This window comes from Pelobates fuscus, chromosome 2, assembly GCF_036172605.1.
Source record: "Pelobates fuscus isolate aPelFus1 chromosome 2, aPelFus1.pri, whole genome shotgun sequence".
Taxonomy (NCBI): Eukaryota; Metazoa; Chordata; class Amphibia; order Anura; family Pelobatidae; genus Pelobates; species Pelobates fuscus.
In genome coordinates, this window is record NC_086318.1 from 152,444,556 (window position 1) to 152,460,789 (window position 16,234).

Consider the following 16,234-nt stretch of genomic DNA (forward strand, 5'->3'; position numbering starts at 1 on the left):
TGTGCATGGTCTGCCCTGGAAGAGCATTGAACCAACATGCTCACTTTGAGAGGGGGCGTGTTTGTCATTGGTGATGACAAAACACACCTCTGCCCCGCCCCCTTCTTAGTGGGCCGCTGTGATAAAAAATGCCCGGGCCAAATTTTTCTCCCAGTCCGGCCCTGTCTCCAACTATACAAACACAGAGTAATGTGTATTTTGTATGCCAGAGCTCCACTGTAATAAATCTCACTATTATATGATTCAGTGTGTGTGTTGTCTGTGATGGCGGCGTGTGATATGTATGCTATGCTTGACTGTGTGTGATATTTGTAATGGGTGTATTAACGGTGTGTGATATTTTTGCTGGGTTTATTGGCTGTTTGTGATAGGTACTTAACTCAGATAAGAATATGCATGTAGGCCTATGTGTAAATGCAGGTGTATATTTTTGTAGAGTCACATACATACACTTACAGGTAGATACACACACAGTTACAGTCAGGGCTAGATTAAGAGCCCAGTGGACCTGGTGCTGACAATTATGATGGGCCTACAAAACAAAATCTTATCGACCAAAAACACTAAAAAAGTCATACCTCCCAATCGTCATGCATCTGGCGGAAGTGGTGCTGAAGGGAAACTCATAGGATGCAGCTATGAGAAAACACACACTCTATGCTAATCTCTCTCTAATTTATGCTTTCATCTTTCAAGTAAATCCATACCCCTAACAGCAGTGTCCAGTGAAGCAGGCAGTCAATGGGCGGTGTAAAAGTGTGGGCCACTGATGCAAATCATGTAATCAGAACTGCTGAAAGAGGCGAACATGCCTTAAAAAGGGGGCGTGTCTGCCTAAATAATTGGAAGGCCAGCCTGGCATGAATGCATTTCAGGCTTCCTGCCAATCATGCAGGCTGGCCAACTGGGCATACTATGCAGACAGCACCCTGAGCGTGGCATAAATGCTTCTAATGATGAGTTCGCTGCACACTTTCTAAGGACTGTCCCCTAGCACTGGCTGGTCCATTCCTCTCCTAACCTCCTTACTAGCAGACAAAAGCTTCTGGTATATAGTCTGGGACAGAGGAAAGCTGTATGTAGTGAGTGTAGAAGAAAGGGAACATGCCACAGTCTTAGAGAGTCTGAAGCAGCAAGAGTATTTGCCTTGTGCACAAAGTCAGCTTTACCTTAACTAATTTCATTGTCAGCCAGTCCACACAAGTTTTGTTCCCATACATCCCTCTAAAGTTTCCATGCTTAAAGGACCACTATAGTGCCAGGAAAACATACTCGTTTTCCTGGCACTATAGTGCCCTGAGGGTGCCCCACCCTCAGGGACCCCCTCCCGCCGGGCTCTGGGATGAGGAAAGGGTTAAAACTTACCTTTATTCCAGCGCCGGGTGGGGAGCTCTCCTCCTCCTCTCCGCCTCCGATCCTCCCTTTCGGCTGAATGCGCATGCGCGGCAAGAGCTGCGCGTGCATTCAGCCGGTCTCATAGGAAAGCATTTACAATGCTTTCCTATGGACCCTTGCGTGCTCTTACTGTGATTTTCACAGTGAGAATCACGCAAGCACCTCTAGCGGCTGTCAGTGAGACAGCCACTAGAGGATTTGGAAGCTGGATTAACCCTATTATAAACATGGCAGTTTCTCTGAAACTGCTATGTTTATAAAAAAAAAAGGGTTAATCCTAGAGGGACCTGGCACCTAAATCACTTCATTAAGCAGAAGTGGTCTGGGTGCCTAGGGTGGTCCTTTAAGCAAGAGTATGTAAAGGATAGTTAGGGTTGCCACCTTTCTTGGAAAAAAATACCAGCCTTACTATTTTGCATAACTAATTATGTATGCGTGTAAATCACAAGGAGTAACCTAAGAGAAAATTCTGTAAAATCACCAAAAAATTACTTTCATTTATTCTGCTGAATAAAAGATGGATTGTTCCCAGTGTCCCCTAGTCTCCCAGTATCCGTGTCCCCTATGTATCACAGTGTTTCAGTGCCCCATGTGTCCCAATGTCCCTTCATGTCCCCATTTCTCAGTGTCTTCTATGTATCACAATGTCTCAGTTCCCCCTCGTGTCCCCATGTTGCCCAGTGTCACTTGGACACTAGGGGACACTTAAGAGACATAGGAACACTGTGAGACATTGGAACCCTAGGGGACACTGGGAGACAATGAGACATAGGGAAACTGGGAGACATGCGGACACTGAGACACTAGGGACACTGACTGGGAGATATGGAGACACTGAGAGACTTGGGGACATTTGGAAACATGAGGACACAGTTGTAGGGACACAGTGTCCCCATGTCTCCCAGTGTCCCCAAGTGCCTAGTGTCTCACAGCGTCACCTAGTGTCTGTGTCACCATGTCTCCAGTGTCCCCTGATCTTCCAGTGTCCACAGGTCTCTCAGTGTCCCCAAGTGTCTCAGTGTTCCCAGTTTACCCAGTGTCCCCATGTCTCCCTGCAGCCTTTACCCCCATCCCTCACTTCCCTGAGCTGTAGGCTGTGTCTGCAGGCTGGGAGCTGCTGTCTGGGCTCTCTGTGCTGTGTAGCTGCTCCCCCACGGATCAGTGAGTAGAGAGAGGCAGGGATATGCTGTAACTTCCTATCCCTGCCTCTCTCCCCACACAGTGACCCCTACTGGCCGGCGCAGGTATTGCAGAGTAATCTCCGTTTTTACATAGAAGTATGCCGGCATTTGTATTGCCGGTTTTACTGCAATACTGGCACTGGCCAGGAAGCCTGAAATAACATCAAATACCAGCCAGGTGGCAAGCCTAAGGGTAATGTGGAGGAAAAAAAAAAAGGAAAAAAAAATATATATATTTTTTTCAAATCAGTGGGCCTATTCCATGGGCCTGGGCTTGGAGCTGCAGCTCCATCAGCCCCTATGTTAATCCGGCCCTGGTTACAGTCATCAAAACAGACAGTCATACACACATGCAGCCACTCACATGCCATAACAGGCACACAGTCTCTCACTCACACACAGTTGTACTGTCTTGTGTGTGACTGTCTTTGTGGCTGTAAGTATGTATGTGACTGTCCGCCTGTACCTGTGTGTGTTTGTCATTATCTGCCTGCAAGTGTGTGTGTGTGTGTGTGTGTGTGTGTGAGACTGTCTCATACACACGCAGTTGCAGACAATAACAAACACACACAGTTGCAGGCAGACAGTCACATACATTTGTACAGCCACAGACACAGTCAGACAGGCAGCCAGTCACACACATAGTTGCAGTCACACACAGGCAGACAGGCACACAGGAAGGCAGTCACACACACACACACACACAGACAGCCAGTCACACACATAGTTGCAATCACACACAGTAACAGTCACATACACACACACAGGCACACAGTTAAACACATAGACAATCACACAAATAGTTACCTGTGTGGAGTGGAGGCAGTGCAATTCCTGGAGTCTGGTGGTTGTTGGGAAAGCAAGGACTCCTTCCTGCTTCCCCCTTCCTGTGAAGCTGGGTGCTTGTAGCCTCGCCCCTGCTGCAATTAAGGCCCCACCCTTGCTGCTCATTAAGACACGTGCCCGACACTCAGCAAATGGTCGCCATGTGCGACCGCATAGATTGCACACCCCTAAGGCCGGCCCTGTATGCGAACTTTTGTCTACTATTGACTTTTTCTCTAGCTTTGATTTCTCTCTTTCTTTTCCCTATAGATTACTCTTTCGAGCACCGCCCTCATCTCCTATGATTTCGGCAATGACGCAACTTGTGTCTCGCCCTTGTTTCTATCTACTACATTTTCCAAGTTCCCAACTTATATGACGCCTGCATGTGACGTCAGTCTGTCACTCCCCCGTCACACCCATTTCACTTCTATTCGTTTCTAAACAGATTTTCCACGGAGGAAATACTTTGAGATGGGTTGCTCCCAAGCTAAGAACTTGTGATGTGTGTACATGCTTGGGATAAATTAGGATGAGCCGAATTTCCTCCATCAGGGGCTGTTTTCTCGCCCAGGAAGGTATTCTGAAGGCCCAGTATTTGGAATAGAGTCCCTGGATCATCAGCTGAGGAAAGGGCGAGTATGTCATCTTTATGCAAGATTGTAAGAGGTCCCTCTGGGTTCCATCAGTACTTGACAGAGTGGTCTCTTAAATCGGGGCTACAGGTGCCAGTTTTCTCCTTTCTACCAGAACAGAGAAGGGGAGATCTTTGTATATGGACACGGTAAAATCTACGAAGGTCACCTTCCCAGGGACCTAGACTTGCTCATTATAGCGGTTGTCCCAATGTCCCTGGTAGTTGCGATGATGTCTCTGTGGACCTATGCAGGCACTGCCACTGATTTGCACACCTGATAGGAGGACTATATAAGTGGGGTATCGGTACCACATTTAAGGCCCATAGGGTAGACGAAGGGTAGTAAGTACTCTCCATTAACCATTTCAGTTATGCCACGCAGGCTTTTCTTCATAGCACTGTCTGTTGTAATATGCCTACTTCTGTGTGGATCTCTTGTAAGGCTGCATTTCGTATCAGTTTCTTGATGTTCCCCTTCATGGAAGGAGACAAGTCCTCATCTGAGTCGGTTCTGAGGTACACTTCACCAGAGTGAGGTAAGGCTCTAGGTTCCCCCTACTCCTGTGAGTTTTCAGAGGCCTTCTATTCTCTCTGGGTGTGGTGTTAAGCGCCATCTTGGTTGGTGTCGGTGGTGCAGGCCGCTCAAATAAGAGTTTAATGTCTGTGAATTATGGTCTCTCGGATTGCACTCGGTAATTGCAGTATTCTGCCATATTTATCTCTGGTTGTCGGGCTTCGACTGAGCTCCACATATACATGTCTATATTGATGCTCAACCTGCCACATCCCTCCCCCCCAACAATACAATTCTTAAAGGGACACTATAGTCACAAGAACCATTAAAGCTTAATGTAGTGGTTCTTATGTCTATATCCTGTCCCTGTAGGTTTTTCAATGTAAACACGGATTTGTCAGAGAAAAAGCAGGGTTTACATTGTTGCCTAGTAACAGTCACTCAGACATCCATGGCCATGGCGACCTGGGATTTGTCAAGCCCTGGTATAGAGTTTTGGCTCCTTATCTGGAACAGCTTCCAATCCCTATTTGGGATGTCCACAATAAGATTTGATGGGATGTTGTCAGGAAAGTGGTGAAGAGCTTGCAAGGAGTCCGACAGTACCTGAAAGTATTCTAAGATTATATTCAAAAAACATTTTTGTGATTGGATCCAATCCAATGCATTTCGGAGTTAGGCTGCTGTATTCCCTTTCATTGACGAGATTAAATCACCCATTTGTTTTAGTTTAGGTAAACTCAGGTGGACCCTCAGCCTCTGCCAAATAAATGGTCTCACTTTTTTAAAATGTATTTTATTTAGAAGGCTTCGTGTTTATTTGAGAGAAGAATAGCAAGTACTTGTAAGAAATATAGCATTTTTGGAAGCAAACAAATGTACATAGGATTTGCCTGTCCTGTATATGTGAGGCATAATTTTTGCCAATGTCCTAATTCTGTAAAAATAGATGTGAGGGATTTGTAGAGAAGGGTAATGTTTGTTTGGATTTAAATCCTAAGGTATTTTAAGGCTGCCAATTGCCACATGAAAGGCAACATCTTAGGCAATATGGGAGGAGACCCCTCCTTAGGTAAAATGTGTCAGAAACAGCATAGTTTCAATACGCGAACCAGGTGTTGCCAAATTATGCCATCAAAAGCTTTTATGGATGAATGAAGGGAAAGCAGAGGTAGCCTTCTCCCCAGTAGCTTCCACCACTGCCTCCAATGCCTTCCGGACCCGTGTTGTCTGTCATCTGTGAGTACTTTGGGTCAAAATTATTGCACTTTCAGTACCATGATTTGGTGAGTAGATCTGGATTAAGTAGGAATATTGGGAGATAAGATGCTTAAGCCTCTGCATTTCTACTTGGTTTTGGAAAATTACAGTGCTTGCCTGATTAAGAGTATGTGAACGAAGTTGATAAAGTTTAGGAATTTCACTATGATAAGTCGTGGCTTGGAGGCATTACTGGTTCGGTCTGTGCCAAGTCTGTGTACCCGTTCAATAAGGAGGGGGGAGATGTGGCAATCTGAAGAGTGTCCTGTAACCAGGTTTGAATGATAAAGGGAATATCATCAGGTTTTAGGGAAGCCCACAAATCTATTTTCATTATCAAGATCATCTAACTTATCTTGTTCACGTTGAGGTATTTTGTTGTATTGTGGATTGTAGCCGTTACGATAGTGCACGGTCTAATTTCCTGCAAGATGAACTGGTAGGAGTGAGATTGAAGTGGATGGCACGATCAATAGATTCTTTAATGTCCTTAAATTGGTATTAAAAGATCAGTTTTAGGAGACTAGACACGTCTAGGGCTGTTTCTGATGTGAGATATTGAGAGAGGTTGGGAGAGATACATTTCCATACCAGAGCACACAGGCAAGAGAGCCCAAGTGGATGGCGGAGTTGTTTCTTGAAAAGGCCTTTGAGGTTTGCAATATTTTCTGGAGGAGGTTTTGTTGGTGAATTTGTCCATGATGGTGGAGAGAAAAAAAGCAGGAAAAGCAAAATAATTGAGAGTAAGGATAAGTAAGGAAGTGTTAGTGCTGTCCTAGGATATCTGAATGTGAGATGTGTTAGAGAGGTGATGTGTTGTAAGAAGTGAACAGTTCGGAAGTTGATGTGGTCTGGTTGCTCAATCTGTTTCGCTCTTTTACTGTGGGTAAGTAAAGCAGGGATCCTAAAGGTTTTGTTCTAGATATACGGAAAATGGTGGGAGGGAGAGAAGAGACTGTAAGAGTAAGAGTGTGAAAGATGGTGAGACGTTATGAGAGAGAGGTGTTGAAAGAGAAAAGATTATGGAGGATTAGCATCAAGAACTGTCAGGAGTACCAAAAGGTCACCAATCCAAAACCTCTGTCAGATGCATCCGCACATTGGTATGCAATGCGATGTGAGGTCGATAAGTTAGTCCTGTGCAGTTTTAACCTTTAATGTGGCACCCCCAATCTGGGTGGCCCTTCAATAAAGCAACTAGGCTTCTGCTTAGGAGTGACAGGGCAGCATATGATGATTGGGATCGAGAGAGAAACACACATCGATAAGTACAATCGTGGCCAAGTTAAGATCTATAGTAATTGGTTATAGGTTTCAGCCCTCAAGAATTTAATATGTTGCACGAAGCAGGAGTACTGTAGTGTGTGAGCAACTGGCTTTGCCCATGTTAGAATTACCGTATATACTCGAGTATAAGCCGACCCGAATATAAGCCGAGGCCCCTAATTTTACCCCCCAAAAATGGGAAAACTTATTGACTCGAGTATAAGACTAGGGTGAGAAATGCAGCAGCTACTGGTAAATTTCTAAATAAAATTAGATCCTAAAAAAAATATATTAATTGAATATTTACAGTGTGTGTATATGAATGCAGCGTGTGTATGAGTGCAGCGTGTGTGTATGAGTGCATTTTAAAAATATGCATAATCAGGATCCCAGTGGACTGGAATTTGTGGGGATCAAACGGGTGTTCAGAGATTGGAGGGGAGGGGAGTTTATTCGTAAGATCGGACAGGAGGAGATGCGCTGGATCTTTTTACTTGATACTTTATCCCCGTCCGGTCTTAATAAGGATTTTGAGTTATGTAATTTTTTATAGAGGTCCCCCCTTTTCCTAAAGATTTTTATACTCAAGAAAGGAAGCTTTATTTGTATTTATATGGATATTTATATATTTTTAACTTTTTTTTGTATGTTCTAGGTAGGAGTCTACATTATATAGATAAATTTAAATATGAAGGTTATTTTTTAAGGATATCCCTTTTTTCATACCTTTATAGGATGTGCAGATTTATTTTTTTCATTTTTTTTTTTTCATTTAGGAGATCAACCCCTTTGTTCAAATATGGTATTGCTGCTATAATTGTGTTTTTAAGAGGCAGAGAAGTTTCTATGTACAATGGTTGTATTTGTATGATGTAGGATTATGCCCTATATTGGCTAATAGTAAGTGTTTTAATATGTGCTTTAGAAATAATCTTTTAGTATTTTAAGAGTATATCGGATGTCCCATAATGGAAGGATATTGAACTTTAATTTGAACACTGAGAGACTTAGTGGCCGATTGGATCACGGCCTGAGGACATCCGATATAAATTTCGTACTTTTTGTGGGAGGAGAATATTGCTCGTTTGAGAAAGCCCCGAGAGGCGGGGCGAAACGCGTCACGTGACCACGGCATTGACGCACACGGAAGTGACTGGGAAACATCCACCGGCGAGAGGCACCTCGAAACAGGAGCAAACAGGAGTAAAGACTTACGTTTTAACATCTATCCCTGTTACAGATCGATTTGGTGTGGTGAGCTTGCGGTTGGACTGACCCATTTTTATGTTTTATTGCTTGGAATTCATTTTAAACCAATAAATTTTTGCGTCTACAACAGTGGTTACAAAGAGCTTTTCTGTGGATCCCACGTACCCAAGGGGCTGATCCTCCCTGGGCATGATAGCCGTAAGTGGGGCTTATACCACTCCACATTTGTGAGTTTTTTACCTATAGGGATTTTATATATATGTGTTTTATGTGTATATTTTTACTTTAATGCACTAGGAGTACCTCCTATTGTCCCCCCTCCCTGTTTTTGTCTCCCTGATTACAGTACCCAGCTACCAACATTGACAGGCTATAAGGCTATAAGTATATTTGTGTCAGTGATTTGGGTGCACATACTTGTCTTTGGGTCTCTGTTTAAATCACTATTTTACATTTGGAGAGTCACTGGATGATTTTAGAGGTGTCTCTATACATATTTCTCAGCGCACTAGCACTTTTCTCTTTTCTGTATTACGTGGTACCATTTTACCAGGGTACATTGCTGGTGCTGCTTATTTTATTGTATTATTATATAATATTTTTTTGTCTATCAGTTTGAATCTTGCGCCAATTTATCTTATTTGTATACTGTATGAATGCAGCGTGTGTGTATGAGTGCAGCGTGTGTGTATGAGTGCAGCGTGTGTGTATGAGTGCAGCGTGTGTGTATGTTGTTGCAGAGCCTTGGTGGGGGTGGGCAATTTTTTTTATTTTTTTCATTATTATTATTTATTATTATTTTTATTTATTTAATTTAATTATTATTTATTTTTTTATTATTATTTATTATGTAATTATTTATTTTTTATTATTACTATCTTTTTTTTTCGTCCCCCCTCCCTGCTTGATACATAGCAGGGAGGGGGGCTCTCCTTCCCTGGTGGTCCAGTGGCATTGGTAGTTCAGTGGGAGGAGAGGGGGCTGCAGAGAGCGTTACTTACCTTTCCTGCAGCTCCTGTCAGCTCTCTCCTCCTCCGCGCCGTCCGTTCAGCTCCCTCTGTCAGCTCCCAGTGTAAGTCTCGCGAGAGCCGCGGCTCTCGCGAGATTTACACTGGGAGCTGACCGAGGTGCTGAACGGACGGCGCGGAGGAGGAGAGAGCTGACAGGAGCTGCAGGAAAGGTAAGTAAGATCTCTGCAGCCCCCACAGCCCCATTGTCTGTATTATGGCAATGTAAATTGCCATAATACAGACATTGACTCGAGTATAAGCCAAGTTGGGGTTTTTTAGCACAGAAAATGTGCTAAAAAACTCGGCTTATACTCGAGTATATACGGTAGGTTCCTTGGGCCCGAACGGTATGTGTTTATTTATTAAAAGTTGTTAGCACATCAGATTTAAAGTCGATCTAAGCACAGATTAAAGGTATTGGTTGCCTCTCAGGAGCATGCTGAATAGTAGGCTTCAGTGGTAGATAATTATAATGTGGAACAGAAAAAAAAATTCTACGAAAGTATTTACAGTGAGTTTGGAAGAAGAATTAGTCAAATTTAGCTTTGTGAGTTGCAAATTTTAGCACTCATATGAATATAATTCCCAGATTTTACTATTAACATGACGTGAAGTCATGATTTTATTAAAGACACGGAGGTGAGTATTATGCATAACTCTTTCTTTATTTCCTCAGCAGCAAAGATAGAGGAATATAAATATATCAAAAATGAAAGAAAAAACTGTATAGGTACACAGGCAACCAATCACATAACAGAGGAAGTGGCTATATAAGGCCTGTGTCTTCCACAATCCCCCTCTTTCTTGCGAAAACCAGGTAAGATGAACGATATCCCACTTGGCCAAAACAGGAAACGGAAACAATACGATAACGTCAAGCTAGAAAAGAGAGAGAAATATGGTAATAACCAAACCTCAAACTGTGGACTTACCAAACAAAAACTGTTGATTATTCATAGGAAAAACCGAAATCTGAAAAATATAATAGACATAATTAATTAATACACTTAATTTACACAAGGCAGACCAAAATTTCAACATACCTGAATATGTCCATCGCATCACACCCCCACACCACACACCGGCAGGGTGGGAGGGAATAATACTCGCCTCCGTGTCTTTAATAAAATCATGACTTTGCGTCATGTTAATAGTAAAATCTGGAAATTTTATTAAAGACACGGAGGCTCATATTATGCAAGTTCAAAGCTGAGATGCGATGTGCTCAATAGGTCTGAAGTAGAAGTTACGGAAGGTCGACTCTCGAGACCAATCCGCTGCTCGCATGATGTCCTCCAGACGACTGCCGAAGCTTTCGAAGCCATAGCACCACGCACCGAATGGGGCGTAAAGATAGATGTGTCTATACCAGCCGAAGATAAAAACCAATGCACCCAAGGTGCCAGAGTCGGTGTCGAAACCGGTCGGTGTGGATTTCTAAAAGAAACGAACAAAGAACGTAGATCTGGCGAGCGAAGAGGCTGCGTAGCCTCCAGATACGCTTTTAAACACTCCACCGGACAGAGAGCAGGACACCCCGGGAACCTGGGGTACACAAAAGATTTGGACGCTGACTTAGTCCTTCTGGAAATGTTGAAAGTCACCCCTTCAGGAGAGAAAACAATGGTGTCCCAATCAAGGGCCCTAACGTCAGAGACCCTCTTACACGAAACCAAACAAAGTAACATCACTAGCTTGGAGGATAATTGTTTGAGAGTCAATCCTTGGTTAGGGTACCAGGACGACAGAAACTGTAACATCACGTTAACATCCCAGAAGGCAGAAAAACGAGCCTTGGGCGGGCGAGCAAGACGAATACCCTTGAGAAGGCGACACACGAAAGGGTATCTGTCTATGGGCGAACCATCCAAACCATTATGTCCGGCCGAAATAGCTGAACGGAAAAGGTTGATAGTGCGGTACGCCTTGCCTGAATCAAACAGGAGTGTGAGGAACTCCAAAATCAGATGGAGAGGGGCAGATACGGGATCCATTGCCTGTTCCATGCACCAACTTGACCATGAGTTCCATGAAGCACGGTAGGCTGATCTCGTACCTGGAGCCCAGGCGTTATCGAGGAGCAGGATAGTCGTGTGCGGAACGTTCGGGACAACCCAGGATCCCCTGAAAGGAGCCACACCATCAGAGGCAACTGATGCATGAGCACCAGTCCATGTGAGTTCCCATCCGGATCCAGAAGAAGGTCCTGGAAGCTCGGAATCAGTCGAGGGTAGCGAATAGATCCAGCACGAACCGTCCCCACAGTCTGTCCAGACTTCGGAATACTGAAACGTGCAAGTGCCAATCTCCCGAGTCTCTTAAATGTCTGGAATTCCAATCCGCTCCCGAATTGTCCAGACCTGGGATGTGTTCCGCTTGTACCGAGACGTTGTTGTAAAGGCAAAATAGCCAAAAGTCCTTTGCCAACAGCGCCAACATTCTGGACTTGGTTCCCCCCCAGGTGATTTATGTACCGGACCGCCGACACGTTGTCCATCTTGAGGAGAACGCAGCAATTCGCTCGACCTGGGGTCAGGCTGCGGATCGTAAAGGCCCCCGCCAGAAGTTCCAGACAATTGAAGAGCAAGGACTTCTCTATGTCGGACCATCTGCCTCCTGTGGAAATGTTGCCACGACGAGACTTGTCCCAGTTGACAAGGAAACCCAAGTTCTGAAGAAGGTTGATCGTCCAATCCAAATGTAACAGTAGAGAGTCCCTGGATTGGGACATGATTATTATTATTTTTTTTCCAGATTTGTTTATTGGTATTTTTTATAATATATTGTACATACAAGTAAAACATACACCAAACAGTAAATTGTATGCATATATAAGTGCAGAGAAGCATATACATAATATTGCACATCATATTTCACAATAGAAGTGTTGAGCAATTTAACTGTTCTCCACAAAATATACTTCCAACGTATAAGCTTCAGTAGAGAAAGAAGTGCCGGAATCAAAATGACCTTCACTTCCAGCTCTACTCCCATACTATTACTGAACACATAAATAGACAATAGATTATATATTATACCACTCCTGATTCATAGTTGATTCCTCCTTTTCCAAGGACTCCTATTTACCATTAAGTAGACTATCCTCAGTTGGATTTTCGAGAACCTTTATCCAGTTATCCCATATCTCAAATAAGCGGATATTGATATTTAAATTAGATGCTATACCCCTTTCCATTTTACATTGGGTTATAATAATTTCCTTAATGAGTGGCCATGAATCAATTACAGTTTTTTTTCCAATTTTTTGCTATGGCCATCTTAAAAGCCATCAGAGCATGTATCAGCAAACATTTCTTATCTTTAGTTAGTTGCGGTAGGTTTATATGTAAAAGCAGAGTATCTGGAGTCCAGATATGCGTGATATCCAGAAGAATATTTATATATCCCATGCTGCTTTAATTGGAGGGCATTCCCACCATATATGCAGTTCGTTTGCCCCCTCACTACCGCATCTCCAGCAGCTAGAGGTCTCTTCCTTAGAAAATTTCTGGATCTTTTTTGGTGTCATATACCATCAATTTAGAAGCTTGTAATGAGCTTCCCTGATATTTAAGCAGTGTACCATAGAGTATTCTGTTTGGAGAGCCCTGTTCCATTCCCTTATATTAATTTCTATCGATAAATCTCTTTCCCATTTACATTTTGCTAGAGGCTGAACATATCCTTGTATGCTTTTCATAATCACAACACATCTGGTTAATAATTTTGTGTCCTTCTCGGAGTCTATTAGTTCATTTAATTTGACTACTGAGGATGACTTCGATATACTACCGAGGAAGCTTTGTAAAAAACTCCTAATCCTAATGTAGTTGAAAGTCTGTGCATATGAAAGACCATAGATTCTCCGTAGCTCGGAAAAGGGAATAATCCTACCATCCTCTAATATGTCCGCTACTTTTTTAATCCCCATTTCAGACCATTCTGTTGTATCCAGGTTTTCCATCCAAAACTCGAAACTTTTAAAGGGCATAGCGGGTAATATTTTATTTTTTAAATCTAATTGATTTTTAAAGTAGGTCCAGAATTTTACAAGGGGTTTTGTTATCCGTACACCCTATATTTCTATTTCGATTTTTATTTCTTATAGGCCACATTAGAACTACGTTATTATAAGGAGTAGTAATGTCTTCCCCCTCTATTTCAAACCAGTTCTGTAAAATTTTGTCCTGTTTAATTAGGGGGAGGGTATGCATTAGCTGAGCCGCTTGATGATATAGGAAGATATTTGGAAAACCAATACCTCCTTGCTTATATTTCCCAATAAGGAAGTGAAGTGGCACCACGGGGGTATCTGGAGCCCCAAGATCTCCCTCTGGCTGGGAAGAAGGGAGGTGTCCTTGTATCCTGAAATCCTCGGGAAGGAAAGAAGGAACCTCTGGTGGCCCGGAACGAGCCTCGGAAACCTTGGCCGGGAAACCTTGGCCTGCTACGCCCAGCCCCTCCGAAAACCTTGGGTGCGAACATGCGCTTCATGTTCGCCTGGGCCTTGTCTATGGCCGTAAACGTCATCACATATGAATCCAGGTCTTTCTGAACAGCAAACCCTCGTCTGAGGGACCAGGTTCCGCCACTGTCATGGCAGCAAATTTAGGGTCGTTCGTAAGGAGAATCGCCTTACGTCTCTCTGAAGACATAGCCGTATTCGCGTTCCCCAAAAGGCAGATCGCCCTTTGGACCCAGCCAATGGCCACATCCACATCCACATCCAAAACTGAATCACCAGCTCTAGCGGCATCCAGCAGCTCATAAAGCTTCGACAGAGGGCCCAGGGTATCCAATAATTTGTCCTGGCATCCCTTGAGGGAGTAATCCAGACCCTTCTTGAGCTTCCAGCCTGACTTGTTCAGGAACTGGGCAATCTGGGGATCAATGTCTGGAGTCTTGCAGGCCGATCCCGGGAGGGAGGGCCTGGGGCACTCGGCACGCAACTTGTTGCGACCCTCCTTGGACAAGTGGGTGTGCAGGCATCTAGCCACATATTGGGCGATATGGTCCGGAGGGACCATTCTGCTGACCGTGGGTGGCGAAGGTCGTCAGGGTCGAACAGGGGGTTGCCCTGGGGGTCAAACAGTGCCTTACTATCCCCAGCGGGACCCTGGACCTGACCTCGGGTAGCGGCAGAGGAACCAGAGGGGGTTACACCAGTAATGGGCAAATTCTCGCCTGACTTGCCCTCATCATAGGAGTCATACTCCATAACCCACAGATAAAACGTAAGGGAAAGGGAAAACCTGCCCGCTGGTGCACTCAGGGGACCCAGAGACCGAGAGCCAGACTGCACGACAGCAGAGTGAGCGACCGATCAGGAGCAGAAGGGCCGCCCAAAATGGCCGCCGCACGTGTAGCAGAACGATCGCGGACTGATACCCGGGGGGGGGGAGAAGGGATGCGTGCACCTTACCAGCGCGGGCAGCCTGCAATCGAGGAACAGCAGGGGAGCAAAAGACAGCCGGGGCAGAGAGAACAGCCGCGGCCAGGGCAAACAAAACCGATCCTGCGCGGCACCCGCAGGGAAGGCGCGGGGGAAGCCAAAAGTATAGGGGAAAAACCCAGGACACCAGTCAGGGGCTAGACTGAGTACACCAGCGGAAAGCAGAAGGGAAAAACCCAGCTGCACAGATAAAGGCAGCTACACACAATAATAACAAATAAATTTACTGAAAATCAAACAAGAAAATAGAATAATATCATGAAAAATCCAATAACAGGAGCAAAAAGAAAGAGGGGGATTGTGGGAGACATAGGCCTTATATAGCCATTTCCTCTGTTATGTGATTGGTTGCCTGTGTACCTATACAGTTTTTTTCTTTCATTTTTGATATATTTATATTCCTCTATCTTTGCTGCTGAGGAAATAAAGAAAGAGTTATGCATAATATGAGCCTCAGTGTCTTTAATAAAATCCTGTTTTGAAGACTTTCTTGAGAGGAGTAGGGTATGCAACTTGTGTTGGGTTTATGCCAATACAGCCACAGCTGTTTGATGTGCTAGTTTTCTATAGGGGTTGTTGTGTCAGGTAAGTATATGCTTATGTGGGTACGGAAAGCTGTTGATATCAGCAGGCAGGTATGATGTAGAACTTGAAAATAACATCAATTTACATGAGGCACACAGCATTGTGTGACCCAAAAGTTTAAAGAAAGGTGAGCATCTACTGACAGAGATGCCAGAGGTTGAAAAAAAATCCCTCTCAAGAGACTTAGAGTGGTCCACGCAGTACTTCGTATTATGAGAGTTGGCTTCTAAGTGCTGGTGTTGAGCATATACCAAAGTTTGACTTAATATGTGATAGTGACTATATGCAATGTGGTTAGATGCTAGTAGTGTGGTATCTAATGCAGTTACAAACGTGTTGTGCGGTCCAAGTTCTCAGCTTTCGCTTGGGTGGAGGTATCTACAGGTTTCTGACAGGTCTGGCGTGGTGTTTAGTGCAGAAACAAACGCTGGAGTTAGGTTTTTGCGGTCCACTGCACAGGCCTTGACATCCGTTAATCTGTTCTCTGGTTGTTACTGAGCACTCCTGTCTCTAGAAGTGGAGCAATAGTTGTAAGGGTGATATCAGTCACTTGTTGGCGGGTATGAGTAATAATTGCGCCAGATGCTTAGTCTGCTGTCGGAGTCGTGGTCACAAGTTGGTGGCAGAACTGGAAGTCAGAATGAGTGTGTGTTTGTTTGTTGTTTTAAACCAAGTTTTTTTATCCTCAAGCACTGGGTGTCCAGCCAGCATCTTTCTTGCATCAGTATCTCTACCAAGATTCCTACTAAACACAATGTATTACACTGGACATAGGTACCTTGCCCCTCCCTCTCGATAGATAATACAGTGTGTGTGTGTGTGTGTGTGTGTGTGTGTGAGTGTATATATATATATATATATATATATATATATATATCTCAGATGGAATTAAACTCGTCA